General features: G+C 39.7%; 1 non-coding gene across 1 annotated transcript; it reads left to right on the top strand.

Moving 5' to 3' along the window:
* Positions 1 to 388: 388 nt before the first annotated feature.
* LOC142457651 (small nucleolar RNA SNORA48) lies at positions 389 to 532 on the top strand. Its single transcript, XR_012786350.1, has one exon. It is a non-coding gene; the product is annotated as a small nucleolar RNA SNORA48 (small nucleolar RNA).
* Positions 533 to 23,409: the final 22,877 nt, after the last annotated feature.

The following is a 23,409-nucleotide window of genomic DNA, read 5'->3' as shown; positions in this document are numbered from 1 at the left end:
TGGTCCTGGTTATAGTGGGAGAAAAACATGAAATAAGACTCAAAAAAAAAATGAAAGAACAGAGTTCCTGGTTGAATGGAGATTGGTGGAACCCTCAAGAATATGGCTGTTAGTTGCTATTCAGTTCTGGAACCAGGACTCAACTTCTGAGATGTTTAAGGGGACTCAGGTGGCAGCCAAATAATAGATAGACAGGTGTGTTAAGAGAACAGTAAAGCTAAGTAGGCAAACACACCTCGAATAGCCAACCATTTACCCAACAAAGTTCAGAAGGGTTGCGAAAGACAGAAGGATTGGGAAACAGAAACACTGGGACGCAGTGAAATAGATGATGAAATAAGTGATGTTGCATACAAGGGACTCCCATCAGTGACAAGAAACAAAATCTTAACCCTGGCTATGAGCAAAGAGACACCTGATTGGTGGTGGTGCTCTTCTGTCAGTCAGGGGCAGAGCAGACTGGCAGCCCTTTGTTCATCCTAGCTTGATGCCTGGGTTGTGGCCAGAGCGGTTTCATGCCTAGGGCACATTTTTTAAAAAAAAAAAAGAAAAGAAACAAAATCTTGATTTTCCTAAACTATTAAAATATGGGCAGGAGTTTTTTGTTCGTTTTTTCTTAATAAATTCATTAAGGAGAGGAATTGTGAGCCATGTGAGTAAAACAAAGTCTATGCTCAAAAAATAGGTGTACTTCAGTAAGACCATTAATGAGATATCTGCAATGAAATGTAGCTGGAGTAATTGATTTGGATCACTAAGAAGGTCAAGTTGAACACATCAGTATTTTGTGAACCTATTAGCTTACCTAAAACATAAACACAGTCCTTTAATCAAATGCAATTAAATTACTGCTGTAAGTCCAAGTCTTAATAACCATAGCCAAAATGTCAGTGGAACTGAAAATATTCCCTATTTTTTTTATTCTGCAAAACACCATTTTGTAAATTAAATCTTTTATCATGCTTGTTTCCAAATGACTTTGTGTCAGTGTATGAGTATTTATATGTGTATTTATGTGGTACATATATGGTACATATGTTTTACTAAATAATATGTATATCTGATATTATGATATATGTATATATCAGAATGATTATTTATGATTATTTATGGATATACACACATATACCCACAATATGCTGAGTAACTATTTATAAAAGAATATACATAATTTGAAAACAATTTTAATGTTTATATAGTCAAAATATATTTCTTAATATTCAATATACTTTATTTCTTATAATTATGCTTATGTATAATGGTTACAAACAGAAAATTTTATTGCAAAACAGCTTAGTTCCCCCCAGCTTTTTTATTAAAATTGAGCAATAAAATAATTTTGAAGAAAAATAAATGCTAACCACATTTTCTATGTACACAATTGATTCAAATTTGTACCTTTTCTACATAATTTGTTGAAGAGGGTCACCTATTGTGCATTTAGACATAATGCAAATAAAACATGGGTTGCAGATGTTATTGTAATGTGGCATTCTGTTTTATGTTTCATGATGTTTGCCTTCTTTTTTCATACATTTCTAGTGGCTGCTACATGCTACTTATAAATTTTTAACACTCAATCATCTAAACAGACATGCAAACACTGACTTATATTAAAATAGAAATTATTCACTTTAAGTTTTAATCATGTAAGTGTATAAACATGACTGCTAGTCTATTAGCGTTTAAATTGTGAAGATTAATATATTCTTACTGTTACAACTCATGGGTATTTTGAAAGGTAACCAAATTGAAAGCACTGCTTGCCCCGATGCATGGATGTTTCTATTATTGCAAATAATCAGGATCTTGTCTGTAATTATATAATATAACTTGAAAGTCAAAATTCTATAAAAATGGAATATTATAATATAAATTGCCTCACACATACTTCTGGACAATCTTCAACTGTTCATGAGAAAATAGTCATCAAAATATAGAAAAACCTGCAAATTAGGACAGCCCTCTTTAATCTGAAGATTGCAGCTCATTGCTGATCTGTAAAAATAGATTATTTTCTTTTTAAAGAGCTCCTCATTTATATAAAAAGACGTGGGTTGGAATGAAAATATGTAGAGGAAAACAATCCTCATAAAATGAAAAAAGCACTAGGTTGCTGTAGGGTGACGTAACATCTATCAGTAAAATGAAACAGCTGTCTCAGAAAACAAAGATAAGAACCAAATGCCTTATAAAGAGAAGGGAGATGGAAGATCACACTGCATCCTTCACGCTCAAGAGTCCTAGAGACAAAGGAAGGTCATTCCTGGGAACATTGGCTACAGTGAGACTATGCACACTGAATACTCAAGTCCAGGGGATCAATTTGTTCTGAAATGTTTAGCCTAAAGGAAAATTGCTCAGAGACTTTTTTGGACATCTCGCTAAGTAGTCAGGGTATCTCAACCCACTCATCCTCCCCACCAGCATTTCTATTTTCCATATACCCAATTCATTTCCTTTAAAGCATGTATCACTTAACTGTTATGCCCACGTGCCGGGAGAGCAGAGTTAACTTCTAGATTCTAATGTTGGCCCCAGCACATAGGGGGCACTGAAGAGAGGTTGAGAAGTCAGACAGTGCTTGACTATCAGAAAGAACAGCATGTGGAGTCTTTAAACCTGATCTTATAGCTAGGAGCCATCTAAGTGAGAGGACAGCTAAGTCAACACAGAATAAGCATACTATCCTGTGCTATATAAGGATGGCAAATAATAAAATCCAAGAACAGAGGGGGGAATGGTGTCAGAACTTAAACCTTGGGCACCTGGTTTGCAGAAGGATGTGGATGACAATAAAACCTAAAACCATTTGCAGGTCCCCACTTGGATTCAGCCTCCAGTGACTCCCATCTGAGCACTGACCAGGGATGTGAATCACCTTGCTAGCCGAGAGAATGCATTGGAAAGAGGACCAGCGCAGATGCAGCTAGGTTAACATTTAACAACTTGTGATTTGTTCTCCATTTTGACCTATTTTAAATTTGTTCTAGATTTTATTAGTTTTAGTGATCTTTTGAGCTGTGATTTTTCTGTTTTATTTTGTTATTGCTCTTGGGGATTTTTGTTTTTTAAGCTTCTTTGTTTATCTACTTTTGCCTTTTGTGTTTCTCTTTATTTTAAATCCAAAATAGGTGAATCTATAGAGACAGCAATTTGGAATTACAGCAAGGGGGGTTGGGGGGAAATGAGAAGCAATAACAATGAGTACAAGAAAGGAGAAAATATTCTAAAAGTGACTGCAGTGATGATAATTACGCGATTCTTTTTACTATGTTTAAACTGCTGAATGGCATGATGTGTGAACTATATGTCAATAAAACTGCTAAAAAGTTGTTTTAAAAATATTTACGAATATATTAACCAAAGTACCAATTCCACAGAAAGAATGCCAAGGCCCAACCTGCCCTATGAAACTGGACTGTAATATTTTATTCATGGGTTGAGAATCCTTAGCCTCGTCATCAAAATGCTGACTGACTTTATAGCACTACTGAACACATCAAAATGTTAATCTGTCTTTCATAGACCCCCAAAATAAAATCCAGAAATTTCTCCTCAAAATCAGAAGCCAGGTTCTTTTTCCAAGGTGACTCAATGAGAAAGATCCGCACTATTGATTCCTGTCACTGCTGTTACGCATCCTCGGGTGTTTCCCATCACAACACTGTGTCAGATCGAGCGAAACACTGCGGGGCCAGCCCCATCCTCACCATCGCTGACATTCTTGAACCCACGATGTTAATTGATCTCATCCAGGGCCTCTCTCTTTCTCATTGACCTTCTACCAAGTATAATATCCTTCTTACTTGATAGCATGTTCAAAATCTGTGAGAAGTCTCATCACCCACTCCTTGCTCCTAACGAGACTTCTAATTATACTTATTTTAAGACAGAGTTGTTTTCTGGTAATCCACGGTAGTATTTTCGATAATCTTCACCAATACCATAATTCAAATATATCAATTATTCTTAAAACATCCTTATGCCTTGTCCGGTTTTTATAAGCATATGAGGAAGTTGAAAAATACCATGGACTGGGTAGATGCACTGTCTTCAAAGTATCTTTTCTTTCTAACCCATTAATGAGGTCTTTTACAGTAAATTTTTCCGGTGCAGTTTGATTTCTGTACTGCTGTTTCCGTGGGCATTGACTGTAAACCTAAGCAAAATTAAATCCTTCACAATTTCAATCTTTTCTCCATTTACCGTGATGCTGTCTCGGGGTTCAATGTGGGGATCTGGGTTTTCCTTATGTCAAAATGCAATTCGCCTTGACAGCTGCAGCCTTTGATAGTCATTCGCACTTTCAGCCAGTACGAGTGTGCCATCTGCGGACTGTTAATGAGCCGTCCTCCAATCCTGATGATGCCTTCTTCTTCGTATAGTCCAGCTTCTCACAGGATTCATTCAACATACAGATTGGACACACGTGGTGAAAGGATACCACCCTGACACACATATTTCCAGTATCCCCTTCTTCCGCTCCAACATCAGCCTCCTGGTCTCAATATAGTTTCAAAATAGGTACAATTAATGCTCTAGAATACTCATTCTTGGCAAGGTTATCCATAATTGTTATGCTTTTGCATAGTCAATGAAACATCGGGTAAACATATTTCTGGTCTTCTTTGCTTGAGCCAAGATCCATCATACAACAGCAATGATCTCTTTTTCTACATGCTTTTATGAGCATGGCTTGAATTTCTGGCAGTTCCCTGGCAATGTACTCCCATGACAGTTTTTTTTAAAGTATCTTATCAATAATAACAGCACAAGATAGCAGGAACCAGGAGACTAGCACAAGAGAGCTGCAGTGTACCTTGCCAATCCATAAGCTAAGAGTTGTAGCATTTAACCATGAAAAGCCCCAAGGAAGTCTGGGGGTAAAGTGTGAGAGGAAGCTGTCTTGATTGAAAGACTGCCTCCTACATTATCCCTGTTTCTTCCTCGTTCATCACATCCCAAACTGTACCTCCTTACTTCCCAAATAAATCGCTGAACTGTGAATAAAGCTCCGGAGTTTTGGGAGATGTCGCTGTGAATTACTGAACCCAATGACAGGAGGCAAAGGGGAGGGTGAGTAATTGGATTTAGAGATGGTCCTGCAGTTTGGAAAAGTTGAACATTTAGGACATCTTTAACCTTGACCTCATAGAAACCAGTTTTATGCTGATTCTTAAAGAGATTATTCTTTTGGCTGGTAAGATTCTGTTAGTATTTCAAATCCTGGTGGCATAGCTTCCAATGTCACAGAAACACACAAGGCACCCTGCTACAACAGACCCATGAGACAAGTGCCCAGCGGGTCTTTCTGAATCATCTGTATGGTAAAGATATTGTTGTTGGAGACTAGTGGAGTTCCTGGCAATTTTAATAGCTGTATATTTTTAGGTTAGTGTGTGTTGTGTGTTATTTTATGCCTAAAGATGTTCAATAAGCTTATTTACCACCTGTAGTACATCAGGCCTGGTAATGGGGAGCGTCGCCTAGGAGAGGGATCCACACCGTGGCTGCAACCATCAGCTCCAAAGTAACAAAAAGATGGAGGATTGTGCTGAATGGAGAGTGCTTCTGCCTGCCGGGCCCAGGATCACCAAGAATCAGATGGGACTTTAGAGCCCCTGACCGCAGCAATGTGGAGAACTGGATCATTAGCGAGCACTAGCAAAGGAACAAAACGCTAGTGTAGAGTACTCCACTGTGTGAGTTTTTTAATTTGTTTAGCTACATATTACTGTGTAGCTAACTGTAATATATGTAACATATTTTCATTCATAAACATCTAGGTGACTTCTAGATGATTGTCCATAAAAAATGTTTAACATCTTACAACTTAATCCTGCATGTAGGGTGAATTTTTAAGTATTATTTCATAACTTCATGGGTTTTATTTTATTTTTTTTACAAATTAAGAAGATTTTTATTTGTTATGTAGTTTGACATAAAAAGCATTTGCAGGCTTGTAGAATAGTGAAGTTTTTAAACTTGTGATAGAAACAGTAGTTTTACAAAATTCTAAGCAAAGTTGTCTCTATTACAATTCTTTCTTTTATTCCTGCTACTATTCTAAATGTCCATGTTCATTACATCTAATATTAACTACATATCCAAACTCTAAAATTAGATTTAAATATTTTAAAGTTCTTCATTTTCAAAATCTAGACCTGGGCCCCTCTGTAGCTTTGAAAGGGCAACACCACTACGTATTATCTTTGGTTGACTTCTTTCTCTGCAAACAAGTCACGGATAATATAAATGAGCTCAGATTGAATCAGATACAATGAGGATCGAAGAGTGATGGTTGATGCAAACAAGAAGGGTGATTAGTATTGTTCCTACTGCATGATGAATTATACTAGATCGTGCATTAAAACAATGGATTATCCTTCAGAATACCAAACACTTGCTTTTTGCTTTTTTTGCAAACAACATCGTGGATAATATATAGTCTTTTATCACTAAACAAAAACTGAGAGTTACAAAAGCCATTTTGAGAATTCCCTTTTAAGTCTCAAAGGACAGTGTGTTGCCAGTTCTGATGAAAATGTACACACCTTGTCCTTGGTACTGAGTGCAGTTCACTGTGTTGTTCTTTTACTCTGCAGTAGTGTTCTGTACTGACCTGTAAGCTGTTTTGATGTCTGGGTACCTAAGTTTAAAGTGGACCAGGAATTCTTCTACCCTTGAGGGTAGTAGTAGGATTCTAATGATTCTGTTTGATCTACCATGTTAAACACAAATGAGATAAATCAAGGAACATACACATAGTGAGTATATCAAAGACTGATTTCTACTTCTGGGCATAAGGCAGTTGCTAAGCAACCTATGTCAGGCTTCGTGGTCATCTGTTAAGAAAGACACAAAGTCAATGCTTACTCAAGACATATAAGACCATAAATGAAAAAAAAAATTCTTTCACTGGATTTTTTTAAGATGTTCAACTGTTTTCAGGTGTGTTTAAAGGAGCAGTGATACTGGCTGGGAGAAAAAAGAAAATATTGAACCTAATTAGACTCTGGTTTCTTTCCAGAACATACCAGTCTTTGGTCTTTTACCAAAGGCGTACTGGACATGGAACTGTTTTGTCTTATAAACCTAATTAGAATGTTCCCACTTCGCAGGATCTATCCATTTCAGAATATTGGGTGTTGTCTGCGAGATGGACTAGCCTCAGCAGACGCTGCTGAGACTTCCAACATCAGGAGAGGCCACAGCACGCCCTTGGATTTGGGCATTTTCATGATGATAATAACATCACGTATCATCTTTTCTCACATCTTTCTTTCATACCACACTTTAGCGTATGGACTCTATAACCCAGAATAGCTTTCTCAGAGAAAGAGGAAGGGGCTAGGCTTTGAGCAGAGGATACACAAGCTACTCAAAGCAGCACCACGGGAACCACAGCTGACCACGCTGGCTACCTACCGGAGAAGAGGAATCCAGCCCACACCACTCCAAGGCTGATTACCATCCTGACACCATCGGTCCCTCTCACAGACCTTTACTTCTTGGGTGGGTCCTATGAGCCACTCCAATGGCCACATAGAACTCACAGGCGATACTCAAGATTACGGTAGTTTATTAGGGAAGCTAACAAGTTGCCACCAGTCAGGATCATAAAATATGAAGCATACAGTCTTTGATCCATAGCAGTACATCTCTGCTCTCTCCTCAGCCAACAACCACATCATTTTCCGGTCTTCAGCCTCTCTGCCACATAGTCCCATAGCCCCTGCTTCCATGAGCCAAAAAACATGTCTGCTGCCCTGCTTCCCTATCTTATGGTCTCAGCAGTGGGGCTCCCCTGCTGTCTCAGTGCGATGACTTTGTTCTGTCTCCAGCATTTCAGATAGGACTTCCACACTCCTCTGCTGGTGGCCATTCGTTGTGGTCCCCAGGCTCCCTCTGCTCCTTGATAAGAGAGGGCTCCAATCCTCAGAGGAATGACAACACTGACAGATAATTGAATTGGAGTTCTCCAAGTTACATAATGGAAAGAAAACTTCACTTTCTGGCAAATTTTCCATACTTTATCCTTCCAAAAAAGAAAATGGACTCCCATTCATATTTCAAACATTATGCATGCAACATTTTTTTAAGATTTCAGTGTAGTGATAATGATTTAAATTCTAATGAAATGTTGCATGTCTCGTGTTTGAAGTATGGATGGGAATCTCTTTTCCTCACCTGGGCGGCACTATGGCTAAGCATTCAACTTCCAGTCAAAAAGTTGGCAGGTTCAAACTCACACAAAGGCATCAGGACCTGGAAAACCTCATGGAATAGCTCTAGTCTCCACGTGTAAAGAATGACATCATTATGAGCTGTCATCAGCTGCACGGCGATTAACAACAGCCTAGTGCTTCACCAAGAGTCCTATGTGACCCAGCCAGTTACGTGTTCCACTCCTACACCAAAATCCATAGCTTGGAAACAGGCACAGATATACACAGGAAGACAGCCTTGGAGATCTGGTTCCAAAACCACATTCTTGAAAATTCCATGAAGTCTCCTCAACAAAAACAACAGGACTTCATGGATCTCATGGTCGGGAACACTGCTCTAAAAATATAAAAATCAAACGGATGGTAGGCTCACTGTGGCAAGGTGGGATGAAAAAATCTTGTCAATAAACCAATATGACTACAAATAAGAATCTACTATTAAAAATGATTACACTGATTGGTCCTCTCTAGCTTTCATTGCATTCAGTTACATGATGCCTGTTGTCATTGAGTTGACCCTGACTCCCAGACCCCCCCACCCCCATAGGAAACCATGGTGTTTCCCAGGAGGTAAGTCCTTACAGAAGCAGACTGTCCTATGTTTTCCCCAGAGCCACGGGTAGGTGGGTTAAAGCTGGCAGTTCCCAGCTGAGAGCTTAACCACTGCATTACCAAGATGCCGTAGGTTATTGAACAAGGGACTGCAGTTAGAGTTTAAGACCTATTAGGTGATTCTTCATCCAAAGTTTATCACACCATGCTGTGTTGTATTCATCATTGCAGATAATAAAGAGATGTTTACTGCACTTTTTCAGAGATTTTAATATGCTGTTAATATGACTTTGTGAATTTACAAAGTACACTTGAAACAATTCCAAAACCTGACCTTCAAACTTCTTTTGAAAGCCCACAAATTATTCACTGGACACCGTCACTCCCAGAATGCAGTTTGAGAAGAACTGGCCCACAGTTTTCGCCTACAGCTCATAGAGACAAATTCACTGAAGAGCACACACAAATGTTCATGATGGGTCAGCTGGAGTGTGGGTGCAAAGGGCACAAAGACCCCCAGCCTACATTTCTATCCATCTCTCTGCCTTTCACGCTGGGACCGATGCTTTGCTCAACGGCCCCTGGTATTCTGCACGCAGTGACTTCAGGATAGCTGGATGATTTTTACGTCTGGCCTAACCCTGGGCTCTCCTCATCAGGTTTGTTTACCGCTACTGCATTCTTACCTCCAAGCTAGCTTATCTTGCATAAGATCTAAGCTAACAGGCCTTACACAGCACTCTCAGTCAATGAGACTTCAAAGGATAAAGGGAATTTTGTTATGATCAAAAGACTGAAGTTGTAATAAAAGAAAGAAAATCGGAAGGTCTTTCACCTAATAAGCCTCTACATAAATGGAAAAGATTACCAGTTGATTTTTAATGCTGTTTAAAAATTTTTTTAAACATAGATCAAGACAAAATCAGAGGCCCAGGGGCCTCATAATGACACCTCCTGACAGGAGAGGCAGGGCAGCAATCAAAGCCCAACCGTCTGAAGAGTGAGCACAGGACTCCTCCCGAGCACAGCAAACATCCCAGATTGTCAGAGCGCACCACCATGTTTTCGTGTGGACCTTCTCTGGAGCTTTCAGTCACTCAAGATGACAACACACCACATACATCACATTAATTGAGTACTTACGAGGTGTCAGGTACTCCTCTATGTATTGAACACGTTCTGACACATTCCTTCCTCATTTCAATTCTCTCTAAGTAAGGGCCACCAGGCAGCTCTCTGTACTCAAATTTGGGTTGTCTTATTGCAATAGGGAGACCACGCACCGTGGAGAGAAGTAGACTGTCTCAGCGTGCTTGTATTAGTTTATTTGGGGTGGATTCAAGAAAGTAGGGCTTTGCTCCAGATGTGGTGCTGTCAGAAAAATTGAGGTAATCATATAATTGGGTTTCTTAATTATTCTTATTAAGAAGACAGCTAGGTATTGGTAAAGAAATTTCAATCATTCATTTTAGCCATAAGTCAGGGGTGTTTGGTGATTATGGTTGTGTGAGCAATGCTCTTGTCTTTATATCTGTTTGGATATGATAAAGAGTTATCTTGTTTTCCTCTTTATTTATCCCAATCAAAAGGATTTTGTCTGATGTTGCTGTTTCATGACAATATTTATGTTCAACAGGCAAACGTTAAGACTGAGTTCGTGGTGCCAGGTCAATTCTTAATAACATCATGGCCTAGTCAATAGCGCTAATAAGCTCCTGGTTATCAGGGAATACTTTTCTTATTTGTATAAAACTAGGAGACAGATATTACTTATTCTAGTCTTACAGATAAAGAAACTTGAGGCCACTCAGCCATAAAATAATGTGGAAATAGATCTTGATGCTAACCCAGTGCTCCTAACATCTGTGCCATTCCACCTTGAATATTAGCTACCATGCCTACAGGATAATCCAAAAATTGGAGCTGATGCAAAGTCCCACTGACTTTGACAAAATGTGGCATCTAGAAAGCAAAACCTTTTTAATTTATATCATGCTTCCAGATCCTGTTTGCCAATGATAAACTCCTATAGATTGAACTATGTGTACTGAAGATCGACCTCTCCTCTGTACCCATGGCTGTGATCCTGTTTGGAAATGTGGGCTCATTTGTGTGTTATTGAAGTCATGCTAGAGTAGGGTGGGTTCTAAATGTAATGACTTCTTTTCTTAGCTTCATATTGTGAATTGAGTGAAGGTTTGCACAGCAAATCGATTTTCTATTCAAAAATGTATACATATTTTGTTTCATGTCATTGATTGTAATCCTTACAATGAACATTGCTTATTCCAGTTCCACTTTGTTTTCTGTTTCCATTCCTTCCTTCTTAACCTTTCAGAACTTTGTCCTAGAATAAACATTACCTTTTTGATCTCAAAATTTGAATGTTCCAAGGTGTGTTTACCTGCCTAGAACTATTATTCCCTTTATAGACCTATCTATGTTTTGGCTGAATTGAGCTATTCCAATAAGTTCATCATCAGACTTGAAAAATGACTAAGGTGCAGTCTTAAAGGTTTCACCAGTCTGTATCCAACCAGTAAATCTAGTCTTTTTCATTATTTTGAGTTTTGTCCAAAATTTCTCTCCCACTCAATCCAGGACCTTATAGTGTGATCCCCTTCTTACTGTGTGAGTCCAGGTTCCCTAGGGAAGCAAAACCAATGATACATAGAAATATGAATGTGAGTGTGAATATAAACATAAACATGAATATAAAGGAAATAGCTCACTCAGTTGTAGAAGTGGGTAAACCCAGTCTGGTTCAAGTCCATAGATCAAATGTTAAACTAGAGACTTTCCCTCATTCATGTAGCTGCAAGTGTTGGTGAAACAGGAAGCAGGGAGGCCACAGGCTGGTAGAGACTAAATCAAATGAATCCAAGATCAGCAAACAATACGGAAGGCAAATGATGGCTCCTAGGGTCAGAAGGCAACGCATTGGCCCTTGGCTCAAGCCCAAAGAACCAGAGGTCGGGATCCAACAAGGGCTCGTTTACATAACACAGCATCATTTTTTTACATGGAATTTCCTATGAATTTCAGCAGAACTATGGATGAATTAAGGTGGTAATATTCCACCCTAGTCTTCCCAAAACTGCTTGGCTAATCACACAAGGGCCGTCATGAAGGAGGCTCTAACTACCTGGCTGAAACTCCAGGCGCAGCCAACTTGGCACTAGCCCTATCACAGACAGCAACGGTAATCCAAACAACTCCTAAATTTTTGAAAAAGTAGAGCAGACATGAACACACAGAGATACCATGTAAGCACAGCTTTACCAAGGATTTCCAGCAGACACCAAAAACTGGAAGAGAAGTTCAAAGAAGGAACCAATACAGCTGAGACTCAGATTTGAGTTATGAGCCTGTAGAATTATGAGAAAATATCTGTGTTCTTTAATGTCACCAATTTAGGATATTTCTGCTATGGCAGTACTAAGTGAAACATTCACCATGAGAATAGGAATTGCATAATTCTCTAATGTTCTGTTTCTTGAGGAGTTCTAAGTGTTTCTACTCAAAATTATTTTAATTCTGTTTTTAAAGATGCCCTTCTCCAAATATTCTCTAGATGGAAACCTAAAATAAAAATATAATAAGGTTTTCTTTCACACATAAAGTATTATTTTAATTGTTTATCCCTTAAGAAACATAAAATTAAATTTTCATTTTCCTCTATTGATGATTGCTATATTAAAATCAAGTTCTAGTAATAAACAGTGAAGGTCTCATCACTTCAAAAAGTAGAAACAAAAATATGACTTTTTCAAACACTGTTTAAGTTTTATTTATTCTCACAATACAAATACTATATAAAGAACTAGCCTGAGTAGGATTATGAATAAGACATTCAGGATTATGAATAAGAGGTGCTATACTTTCACCTCTCCACCAGGCTCATGTATTCATTTTTTCTTCACTCCAAGTCTAACTTTCTTGTGCCTCCTTAGTAATGTTCGCTGCCATCACTGGTCACGGGGCCTTCTGAATTCCATGATCCTTCATCTCCCCACTCGCTAATCCATCTTTCCATTTTCTCATCCCTACATTCAGTTAGTTAACCTAGTTGACAAAACAGTCATGATGACTTTGACATGTCCATAACAAATCATTGTGTTAATCTTCTATGATAGCACATTGACCTGTTCTGATTTTTTAACAGGGGCTGATACGGAACTTGCAAGGTAGGAGATCACTTTGCGCATGCGTGTGCAGAGTGGGCAAAACGAGTGCCCGTGCTGAGTGGATGAATAGTGGGCAGCCTGTTCGTCAACACCCACGGAGTACTCATAATCGCCCACCTCCACTTCTCAGAGGGCCCGTGTGCATCACAGTCACGGGCTGGGGCAGGAAAGGAGACTTGGGATCAGCAGACACATACAGTGTTGTCTTCTAACTTCTGGGAAGTTAGAAATGAATAAATTTCTATTTTGCAAACCTTATTAGTATCTAATAAAGTTTAAGTGATGACAGGACATAAAAAAATGCTGCCAGAAAATATTCTCTCCAGTTTTATTCTTAAAGAATTTCAGAAAGAAACTAAAAGGAATAGGTATCACTATGAATTTATTTTTTCAGGAAATATCTAAAATCGTTTCCTTTGATATATAGGCTGAGATGCCTCCAAAGTTTGGATCTATCCAGTATAAATATTCTCTAAGTGTGTGTGTGTTGCTGGGGGGTGGGAGCACACAAATTTCTAGATTCTCCTTTTGTTAGATTTATGAACTTTATTTCCTGCATGATCATAAGCTAGAATTATTCCCCAGTGTGGAGGTGGACGCTAGACTTGGGTCGGATGACAGAGCTACTCGTCCAAAAGTGAAGAGAGCTAAGAAAAAATAGTTTCCTAGGGTCTATGGATCATGGGAATCCTGAGCTATTTTCTTTTTAATTTACAAAACTAATATAGAATTAATGTATTTGTTCACAATTAAATTATTCCATTATTTTATATTTTGTTTAGTCAACCAAAATTCATCATCACAGGATAGTAGTATTGGTAAGCCCATGCTGAAGATATCAGCACTTCTGATTCATTTAAAATGAAAAACTTAAATATCACTTGTGGAGTGCTTTTGGTGGGGAAAACTAAGCCAAGGAGCTTGAAATGCTGAATCTTCAAATAAAAATAATTAGAAGAGCCCTTGGTTGTGAAAAGGCCAAGAAACACACCAAAAATATACCAGGATATCTTCTAGCTTTAATATAAAGCTGATTATGCATGACTTTTTATAATATTTTTAAATTTTTGAATAAAATTATATTTTTAAAATCAGGTCATATTTTGTTTCTAAGCATTTTTAAAGCTTTAAATTATTAAAATGTGTTATAATCACCCTCCCATGTCTATTGAAGGCAAGCATGCTTCAATAAATACTTGTAGCCTCAACAACTTAAAAAATAAAAACAAAACCCCTCAAACTCATGACCGTAGAGCCAATTCCGATCAGAGCAGCCTTACAGGTCCGAGCAGAACTGCCCTCCTGGGTTTCTGAGAGTGGAAAGGGTCACAGGAGTGGAAAGTCTTGTCTTGCCTAGCTGTTTGTAAACAGTTTCCTCACATTTATTTGCCTCCTGAACTATTCCATAATGACATAAAACTCAAATAGCAACAACTCCCTTTTCAAATCGATATTTAAAAAAAATTTTACAAGAAATTTGGGAGGAGGAATCAGAGTGGTGGAAAAGGAAATGATGAACATTTCAACTCAGTGTTTACTATTGTCTAGGATGTTAGAACCCCAAATGCTAAGTTCTGTCTAAGGAAATCCAAAATGCCCTTCCAACCAAACTCACTGCCTTCGCGTCCATTCTCACTTCTGGTGGCCATGGGCCACAGGAGAAGTGCCCTCTGGGAGACAGTCTTCACGGCTCCAGTACGCCGCATCGCTCCCCTGCAAGGTTTGTGGCTGGCAGTGAGCAACCCACTACTACACAGTCCTGAGAAATCTACCCACTTCCAGGACTTGGTACCAGCAACTGAACAGTCGCAACTGCCATGACAAGTTGGCCTCCACAGGCACAATACCAATCTTATTAAATCAGGATCCCACAAATCCTACATGCTTTGCTCCCGGCCTCATGCTCTTACTTGTACGCAAGGTATAAAATGCCAAGTAGTCTAATATCTTAGATGCTATCCCTTCCAATCCACTGATCTACCTACAAGAAACCAGAAACTCCTGCTGGTAAGAGTTTTGTTCACACTCGCAGAACTAGGTGGGAGTTAAACCCAGAACCTAATCTGTAGTTCTGACTGATAATGGAGACCAGTTTATGAATCAGGTCATGGCTGAATGATGCCTCCTTGGGATGTGACTTTTGTCTGCCTATGGCCCTTCACTTCCCTGCTTGCTGGGACTCTGCGTCTGCCTCCAGAGGCAGTCCCATGTGGTGTGCCGACCCTGCAAGCCAACCTCCATGCTGTCGGCACCCTGCCGTATTCCCACCGACTTTGGATCCACGAGATTGGGCACCTGCTTCCCGTGATCTGCCTACATCCCTCGTCTCCCATGTTGTGTCATTGGCCTGAAGCCACGTGAGTCCAAAGAGGCCTCCAGTTACGCTTTTGTTAAATAAAATGGTCTCTGGATCTGTTGTTTCTTTCTTATACATATATGTGTGTCGCTGGTCCTATTGTCACAGCCTGACTCAGGTAGCGAGCAAGGGCGATGAACCAACCTGAAGTGAGAAACTGTTTTACTCATCTTTTAGTTCCTCCTAATGGGTTGTTGTCACTGAGAATTGACTCCACGGCAGTTAGAGAGAGTGGGGGGGGGGGGGGGGGAACCTGGGGAGAGAGAAAGTTTCCAAACTGCCTCGCTCCTTGAAGTCCCACCTGTTTGCTCATGTGTTACCCTGGCACGCGGCCTCTTGGAATGGACAGGTTGCCACGGTGCCCCATCACCTTCCGTTCTTGCAGAGACCTTTCCTTTCCCTGATGTACTTACTCCAAACCTCACAACAGCCTTCCTCTGCTCGCGCCTTACAGTGGATAACCTGGTAAGGAATGGTTTGGGACTTAAACTTGGGGGCTAATCCTACTCTCCAGTTTGGGGCTTAATTCTTTCTATTGTCAAAAAAAAAAGAAGGAGGAGGAGGAGGAGGAAGAAAAGGATTTAAGTTACCAGTAAGTGGCTGTGAAGCATCTAACCCGTTTAGTACTTTAAAAGAGAGGAAAACAAAGTTGACCTCGCACTTAGAAACCTTAAAAGAAACCTCTTTTGTAGATTTCTTGAGCCCACTCTTCAGCTCCAGCCCTGAACAAATGATTGCCAGGCCCAGCCAGAGCTGCAGTCTATTCAAGATACCCTTTTCCTGCCAGATCTTGGCTTTTGCTGCCCTCTAGTATCCATAGGTAGCATGACAGACCTTGAACAATATAATAATGTGGATTCAATCAAAATGACATTTTTACTGAGTTGAATTACTTTTTGAGTTATTTTGGTATCGCAAAAGCACAATCTAAAAATATATCCAAAAGGTACTATTCTCTGATGCTTCCAGTCTGAATCAGACTTGGTTTTAAAGTTAAGGCAATAGTGGAGCTAATAAAAATGTCTATACATACAACAGATTCTTAAATGAATACGTCCATTTATTTGCCTAACTCTGATATCCATCAGTCCAACTCTTTAACTTTCCCTAGAGCCACAAAAATCAAGAAATAAGAAAAACAAACGCACTGCCACTGAGTCAATTCTGACTCATAGTGACCCCACCAGACAGGGGAGCACCGCCCCTGTATGTTTCTTTACGAGTAATTCTTTACAACCAGAAACCCTGTCTTTCTTCCCTCGAGGCAGCTGGTGGTTTCAAACTGCTAACTGATATTAGCAGCCGGTCACCAAAATGCTCTGCCCCCAGGACTCCTCCAGTCTCACATTCACTTGAAATCCCGCAGGCAAATATTTCAAATGGAAGACGTGACAAAAGCAACACCAAACAATCCAAGTTGTTTACACAACCTGGGGTGCTGTTGCCATTTTCAGATTTCAGCAAGTCGGTTCCAGCACACAGCAAATCCATGTACAACAGCGCGAAACATTGCCTGGGCCTACGCCATCCTCACAAAATATCAGCACCCTCTGTAAGACTACCAAAAAGCCACACTCTTCATTAGAAATTAAAATCTATGCAAGTAGAAGGCAAATGTTTTGAGAATGATGATGGCAACAAATGTACAAATGTGCTTGACACAATGGATGGATATATAGATTGTGATACGAGATGTATGAGCCCCCAATAAAATGATTTTTAAAAATCTATGAACTCATCCTTTCAAAAGTTTGAAAATAATAGAGGAGAAAGAAAACTCTTAACTGTAGTAGAACGACTAAAAGTTGTGGGAATGATGGGTTATCATAACAATTCACCAATTAAGAAAAATCAACAGATGCCAAAAATAGTAAATGGGAGTCAATGTGGAATATGGTTGTGGCAGTTACATAATCTACTGTCAACTTGAGGAAGGGGTGGAGTCTAGCCTGTCAATCAAGTCTCAGCTTGATTGCCTCATTTGGAGGTGCAACAGAGAAACAGAGCTCACTGAAGGCCAGACACACTTCTCTGCTACACATTCCTGTTGACCAGCCACATGGAACCACATTGATGGAGCCAGAACCCTGAGCTGGAGGAGCCACGTGGAAAACCCTGCCAGCACTGAGATGCCTCCACCACCATTGGATCCACAAAACTTGCCACCCTCTAGCCTGTGATCTTCCTGCATTCGACATCATTTAATGTGTTGTGTGAGTCTGAAGAGGAATTTCTAGACTGGTATAGAGTATATGGGCAAATATCAGACTTATGAACTTGATCTGGACGGGGATGAGATGTTTTCTCTATATACAATTGCTATTTTATATAAAGCTCTTTCTTATGCACATAGGAGGGTCTATGAATTTGTTTCTCAGTCAACCCAGACTAACGATAGTACTTACATAATCTCAAAATACTTCCTCATAAAATGATTTTTATCTAGCTGAGAAGCAACAAAGCCCGCATGGTAGAAGCACACCAGCCTGTGCGATCACAAGGTGTTGATAGGATCAGGTATCAAAGAACAAAAAGTCATATCATTGTGAATGAGGGGGAGTGTGGACTGGAGACCCAAAGCCCATCTGTAGGCAATCTGTAGACATCCCTTTATAGAAGGGTTGCGGAGAAGAGATGAGTCAGTCAGTATAGCACAAATGAAACATACAACTTTCCTCTAGTTCTTTAATGCTTCCTCCCCTACCCCCCTCCCACTATCATGATCCCAATTCTACCTTACAAACCCAGCTAGACCAGAGGATGTACACTGGTACAGATAAGAGTTGGAAACACAGGGAACCCAGGACAGATAGACCCCTCAAGACCAATAATGAGAGTAGCGATACCAAGAGGGGAAGGAGAAGGTGGTGGTGGGGAGAAACAGGGAACCTATCACAATGACCTACATATAACCCCCTCCCTGGGGGAGAGACAACAGAAAAGTGTGTGAAGGGAGACATAGGCAGTGTAAGACATGAAAAAATAATAATTTATAAATTATCAAGGTTTCTTGAGGGAGGGAGGGGGAGGGAGGGAGGAAAAAATGAGGAGCTGATACCAAGGCCTCAAGTAGAAAGAAAATGTTTTGAAAATGATGATGGTAACAAATGCACAAATATGCTTGTCACAATGGATTTATACATGGATTGTGATGAGTTGTACGAGTCCCCAATAAAATGATTTTGTAATCATTTTATTGGGGGCTCATACAATTCTTATCACAATCCACACATACATCCTTTGTGTCAAGCACATGTGTACATTTGTTGCCATCATCATTCTCAAAACATTTGCCTTCTACTTGAGCCCTTAATATCGGCTGCTCATTTTCCCCTTCCCTGCCCACTCCCCCCTACCTCATGAACCCTTCATCATTCAAAAATTATTAGTTTGTCATATGTTACACTGTATGACGTCTCCCCCAGCCCTCTTCTCTGCTGTCCATCCCCCAGGGATGAGGCTATATGTGGATTATTGAAATTGGTTCCCCCTTTCTACCCCACATTCCCTCCACCCTCTAGGCATCGCCACTCTCACCACTGGTCCTAAGGAGTCATCTGTCCTGGATTCCCTGTATTTCCAGTTGCTATCTGTACCAATGTACATGCTCTGGTCTAGCCAAACTTGTAAGGTAGAATTGGGATCATGATAGTGGGGGGAAGAAGCATTTAAGAACTAGAGGAAAGTTATATGTTTTATCGTTGCTACCCTGCACCCTGACTGGCTCATCTCCTCCCCACAACCCTTTAGTGAGGGGGTGTCTGATTGGCTAGCAATGGGCCTTGAGTCTCCACTCTGCACTCACCCACATTTACAATATGATTTTTTGTTCCTTGATGCTTGATACCGGATCCATTGACAGCTTGTGGTCACACAGGCTGGTGTGCTTCTTCCATGTGGGCTTTGTTGCTTCTGAACTAGATGGCCCCTTGTTTATCTTCAAGCCTTTAAGATCCCAGACGCTATATCTTTTGGTAGCCGGGCACCAGCAGCTTTCTTCAATAAAATGATTTTTTAAAGAGTTGTATAAGTCCCCAATAAAATGATTTAATATATAAATAAATAAGATGCTTTTTAATTACAAAGTAAGAAAAATATACAAACTTTATAGTGGAGTGGAGATGCCTGATATACATTCTCAAGGAAATGATCAATGATAATATTGTTACTTAAGAGAAAAATTGAAATCTGCTATTACAAAGCAATAAGAAGAATTCTTGACAACCACATTTTTGAGGCATTCTTTTGTGCATGTGATATGGGCAAGTTTTATGGAATTCTGTGTGTGTCGTTGTATTTTTATGAATAATATGCTTCTTCCACATCTCTCTGCCAAAAACTCCCTTCCCTAGAAGATATTTTTGTATGCCATGTTAATTTATTTTATGGCAACATGACTTTTTCATGGCATACTGGCACTTACAAAAACTACTTCCTATATCTTTAAACCCATACATTTTAAAATATACCTTATATATTTAGACAGTTGTTATTTTAGCATTTTTTGTATATGAAATTCGGTGACACTAATTGTGCTCACTGTTCATTAGGCCTTCATTAACTGACAATGTTTTGAAGCTCTGCATAAGGTTTTCAGTAGTTCAACTTCCCCTGAAGTTGAAAACTGAGTCCTTCTTCCTTGTCTGTTCTTAGTCTTGAAGCTCCACTGAAACCTGCTCACTTTGTGTGACCCGGCTAGCGTTTGAAATACCAATAGCATAGCTTCCAGCATCTTACCGACACACAAGCCACCTCAGTACAACAAACTGACAGGCAAGTGGTGAGCCAGTGTGCCCCTTAGAGGCAAGGATGGCAAGGCTTTGTGTTGTATACATTGGACATGTCAGGAGAGACCAGTCTATGGAGGAGGATATCATGTTTGGTAATATTAGAGGGACAGCAAAAAAGAGCCAGAGCTTCAACGAGATGGATGGACACAGTGGTTGCAACAATGGGCTCAAACACAGAAACCACTGTGAGGATGACACAGGACCAGGCAGCGCTTCGTTCTGTTGCATATACGGTTGCTATGGGTGGGTACCAACTCAACAGCACCTAACAACAGCATGTTGTGCCATCCTCATCATTATGTTTCCGACTTTCTCATCACTCTTCACAGAAATCAGCATCTCCTCAGCAGTATGTGCTCTGTAATAGTTAGGGGGTTTGTCCACTAGACACCCCTGGGTGAAGGTAGGGGTACAGCTCAACTTATCGATCAGATCACAGGCTGAGATGTGACCTTTTGTATAAGAGAGAAAGATCCTAAGCAGAGCTGAGTTCTTTCCCCCCCCCCCTTCACCTTCTGCTCCAGCTGGATCCTGCATCTATCTGGTAGATCTCCTTTTATGTCAACTGCCAATACCAGGGACCATCAGTAGACTGCGGACCTTGGATTCATTTACCTCTATATCCACCAGTTTGTGGCCCTTCTGCTTCATCATCCTGCTTCTTGTTCATCAGCTTCCAAAGCTGCAAGAGTCAGAAAAGCCTTCAGCTCACATCTGACTAGTGGACTTGAACCAGACTGAACTTATTTACCTGCTTCTCCAACTGTGTAAGCCATTTCTTGTCCTAAATGTAATGCACACACACACGCCTCACTGGTTTTCCTTTTCTAAAGAACCCAACCTAACACATTCCCCTTTTCTCTTCTCTTCCTTCTGTGACATTCTTGCCAAAAATGTATAATCTACCTCTGATCATGAGGAAACATCAAACAAACCAATAGTGTCAAGGATGAAAGCCAATGGTGTTCCGAACAACTATTTTGACTGAAGACCACTAAGAAAACATAATAATAAAATCAACACGTGATCCTAAATAGCATACCTTCTACAAAGGGTGCGATGGGGACAGCTGGTGAAGCTATGGATGACAACATCTTAAGGTTGACAATTGAATAAGGGGGAATTTTTGGAATTAAAAGGTAGCAGAGTTTTTCCAGGAACCTTTGAAACCCTCTTACATTATGGTTATATAGGGGAAAAGTCTGCGTTTATAGGAAAATATGAAAACAAAAGTTTTGTTACTATTCTTGTAACACTTTTGTAAGTTTAAAGTTATTTCTAAATAAGTAATGAAGTAGATCATGGTGCATCTCAAGACATCCGTACAGAAGAATCTCTTCTCCAAAGGAAACACTTTCTTGCAAAAATATATAAATCTTCCTACTGTTAGACTCATAGTAAAAGAACCAAAGATTCCCAAAATCCTCCAATTTCATTGGTAGTTTTACAAAGAGACATGACCCACAGCAGTTTGCTCAAACCAAATAAACAGTATGTTTCTAAGTGAATTTTAATCGCTTTTGCAAGCCAGAAGGGGGAGGGAAAAAAACCTTCAAGTTGTGAATAGACAATATTTCCATCATCTATCAATAACATCATCAGAGTTTTCAAAGTGCTTAAGCCAAATTTAGTCAACACATCTTGGTAAAGCATTTGTAGAGATTTTTAGTGAGCACTGGGTAGCAGGGAACATGTAAGACTTCCATTGGAAAGAGCAGAGTTGATCTGAAGTCAGTTTTTACCTTTTTGTATGTTCTTTTAGTCACACGGGTCTCTAGAATGACGTTACATTGAGGTCATGTGAGAGGCAGAAAAAATATTCAACTGCCAGAAAAGTCTAAACGCTACATTTAAAAAGACAAGCATTCATCCAAGCTTCACTGATATTAGCAGTATCATCTCGGGCAGGTTATTTAACCTTTCAAAGACTGTTCCCTTGTTCTGAAGTTGAAGCTAATTTGAAGATTTTTTAAATATAAAGCACTTGGCTCAGGGCCTGCATTGGTGGTACATATATAAGTGTGATGTTTTATTTTTTATATATGAAATTTAAGTATAAAATCCATATATAGGGCAAAATATGCAATATGCCTAATGGCATAAAAAATATCCAAACGTGGCTTTTCCTTCCAACTTTCATTCCGGTAAAGTTTTACATGTAGGATCTTATTTTCTGTAACTCAGATTACCATACCCTTGAAATGCTATAAATTTAAAGATAGGGCTTTGAATTGGCAAAGCTAATGTTTATTGGAAGCACAAATTGTTCATAGCAATTACATTATTTCAGTTTGAAACTGATTTGTACAATATGACATTTTATTTTCATTTGCACACATTTTATTTCTCACGGACTAAATTATTTTCCAAATAAGTTTGAGTTTTGTATCTCTATTTAACAGAAGGATAGCAATCAACTTGTATGGAGGCTAATTTACATATTAAGCACAGTGGAATGCTTATTCTATATAAAATATCAAATATAAATATTATCATTGTTCAATGGGCATCGAATCTGAAAAGCTGTTCCTACTCATTGTGACCTCAAGCACCACAGAAACACTGCCTGGTCCAGATTTCCCCTCATATTTGTTGCATTTTTTAAGCTCAATTTTGCAGCCACTGTGTCATTTTACCTTCTAGAGAATCATCTTCTTTTTCACTTATCCAGTAATTTACCTACCATGATGTCCTTCTCCAGGGACTTATCCCTCCTTATAAAGTGCTCAAAGTAAGTAAGAAGAAGTCTTGGCATCCTCACTTCTCAAGAGTTTTATGGCTGTACTTCTTCCAAGGCAAATTTGATTGTCCTTCTGGAAAAGCATGGTATGCCTATTCAGTAGTAATAGTCATATAACCATTTGTCATTATGAGAGGATTAAGAGTGAAGGGATGGAGTCTAGCCTGCCAATCAGGTCATAACCCATGAGGTCTCTGTGTGGGCATGGCCTTCTCCTGGGGATTCTGGGAATTCTGGTATTCCTTCCCGGAGGCAGGAGACACACTTTCTCTCTCTGCTCACTGCCTGGAAGACATGCAGCTGACATGACACATGGAACTGCACTGGTGTCCTGAGCTGGAGAAGTCATGTGGAGACCCCTGCCAGTGCGGAGATGCTTACACCACCACTGGATCCACAAGACTGTCCACCCACTGGCCTGTGATTGTCCTTCATTAGGCATCATTGCATGTGTTTTGTGAGTCTGAAGAAGAATGTAAAGATTGGTATCAGACATATGGGCTAATCCTGGTCTTATGGACCTGATCTGCACTCGGTTGGGATGTTTTCTCAA

The sequence above is a fragment of the Tenrec ecaudatus genome, chromosome 9 (assembly GCF_050624435.1).
Source record: "Tenrec ecaudatus isolate mTenEca1 chromosome 9, mTenEca1.hap1, whole genome shotgun sequence".
In the NCBI taxonomy this organism is placed as follows: domain Eukaryota; kingdom Metazoa; phylum Chordata; class Mammalia; order Afrosoricida; family Tenrecidae; genus Tenrec; species Tenrec ecaudatus.
Note: the sequence above shows the minus strand (reverse complement) of the source record. Positions and strands in the feature narration are given on the sequence as shown.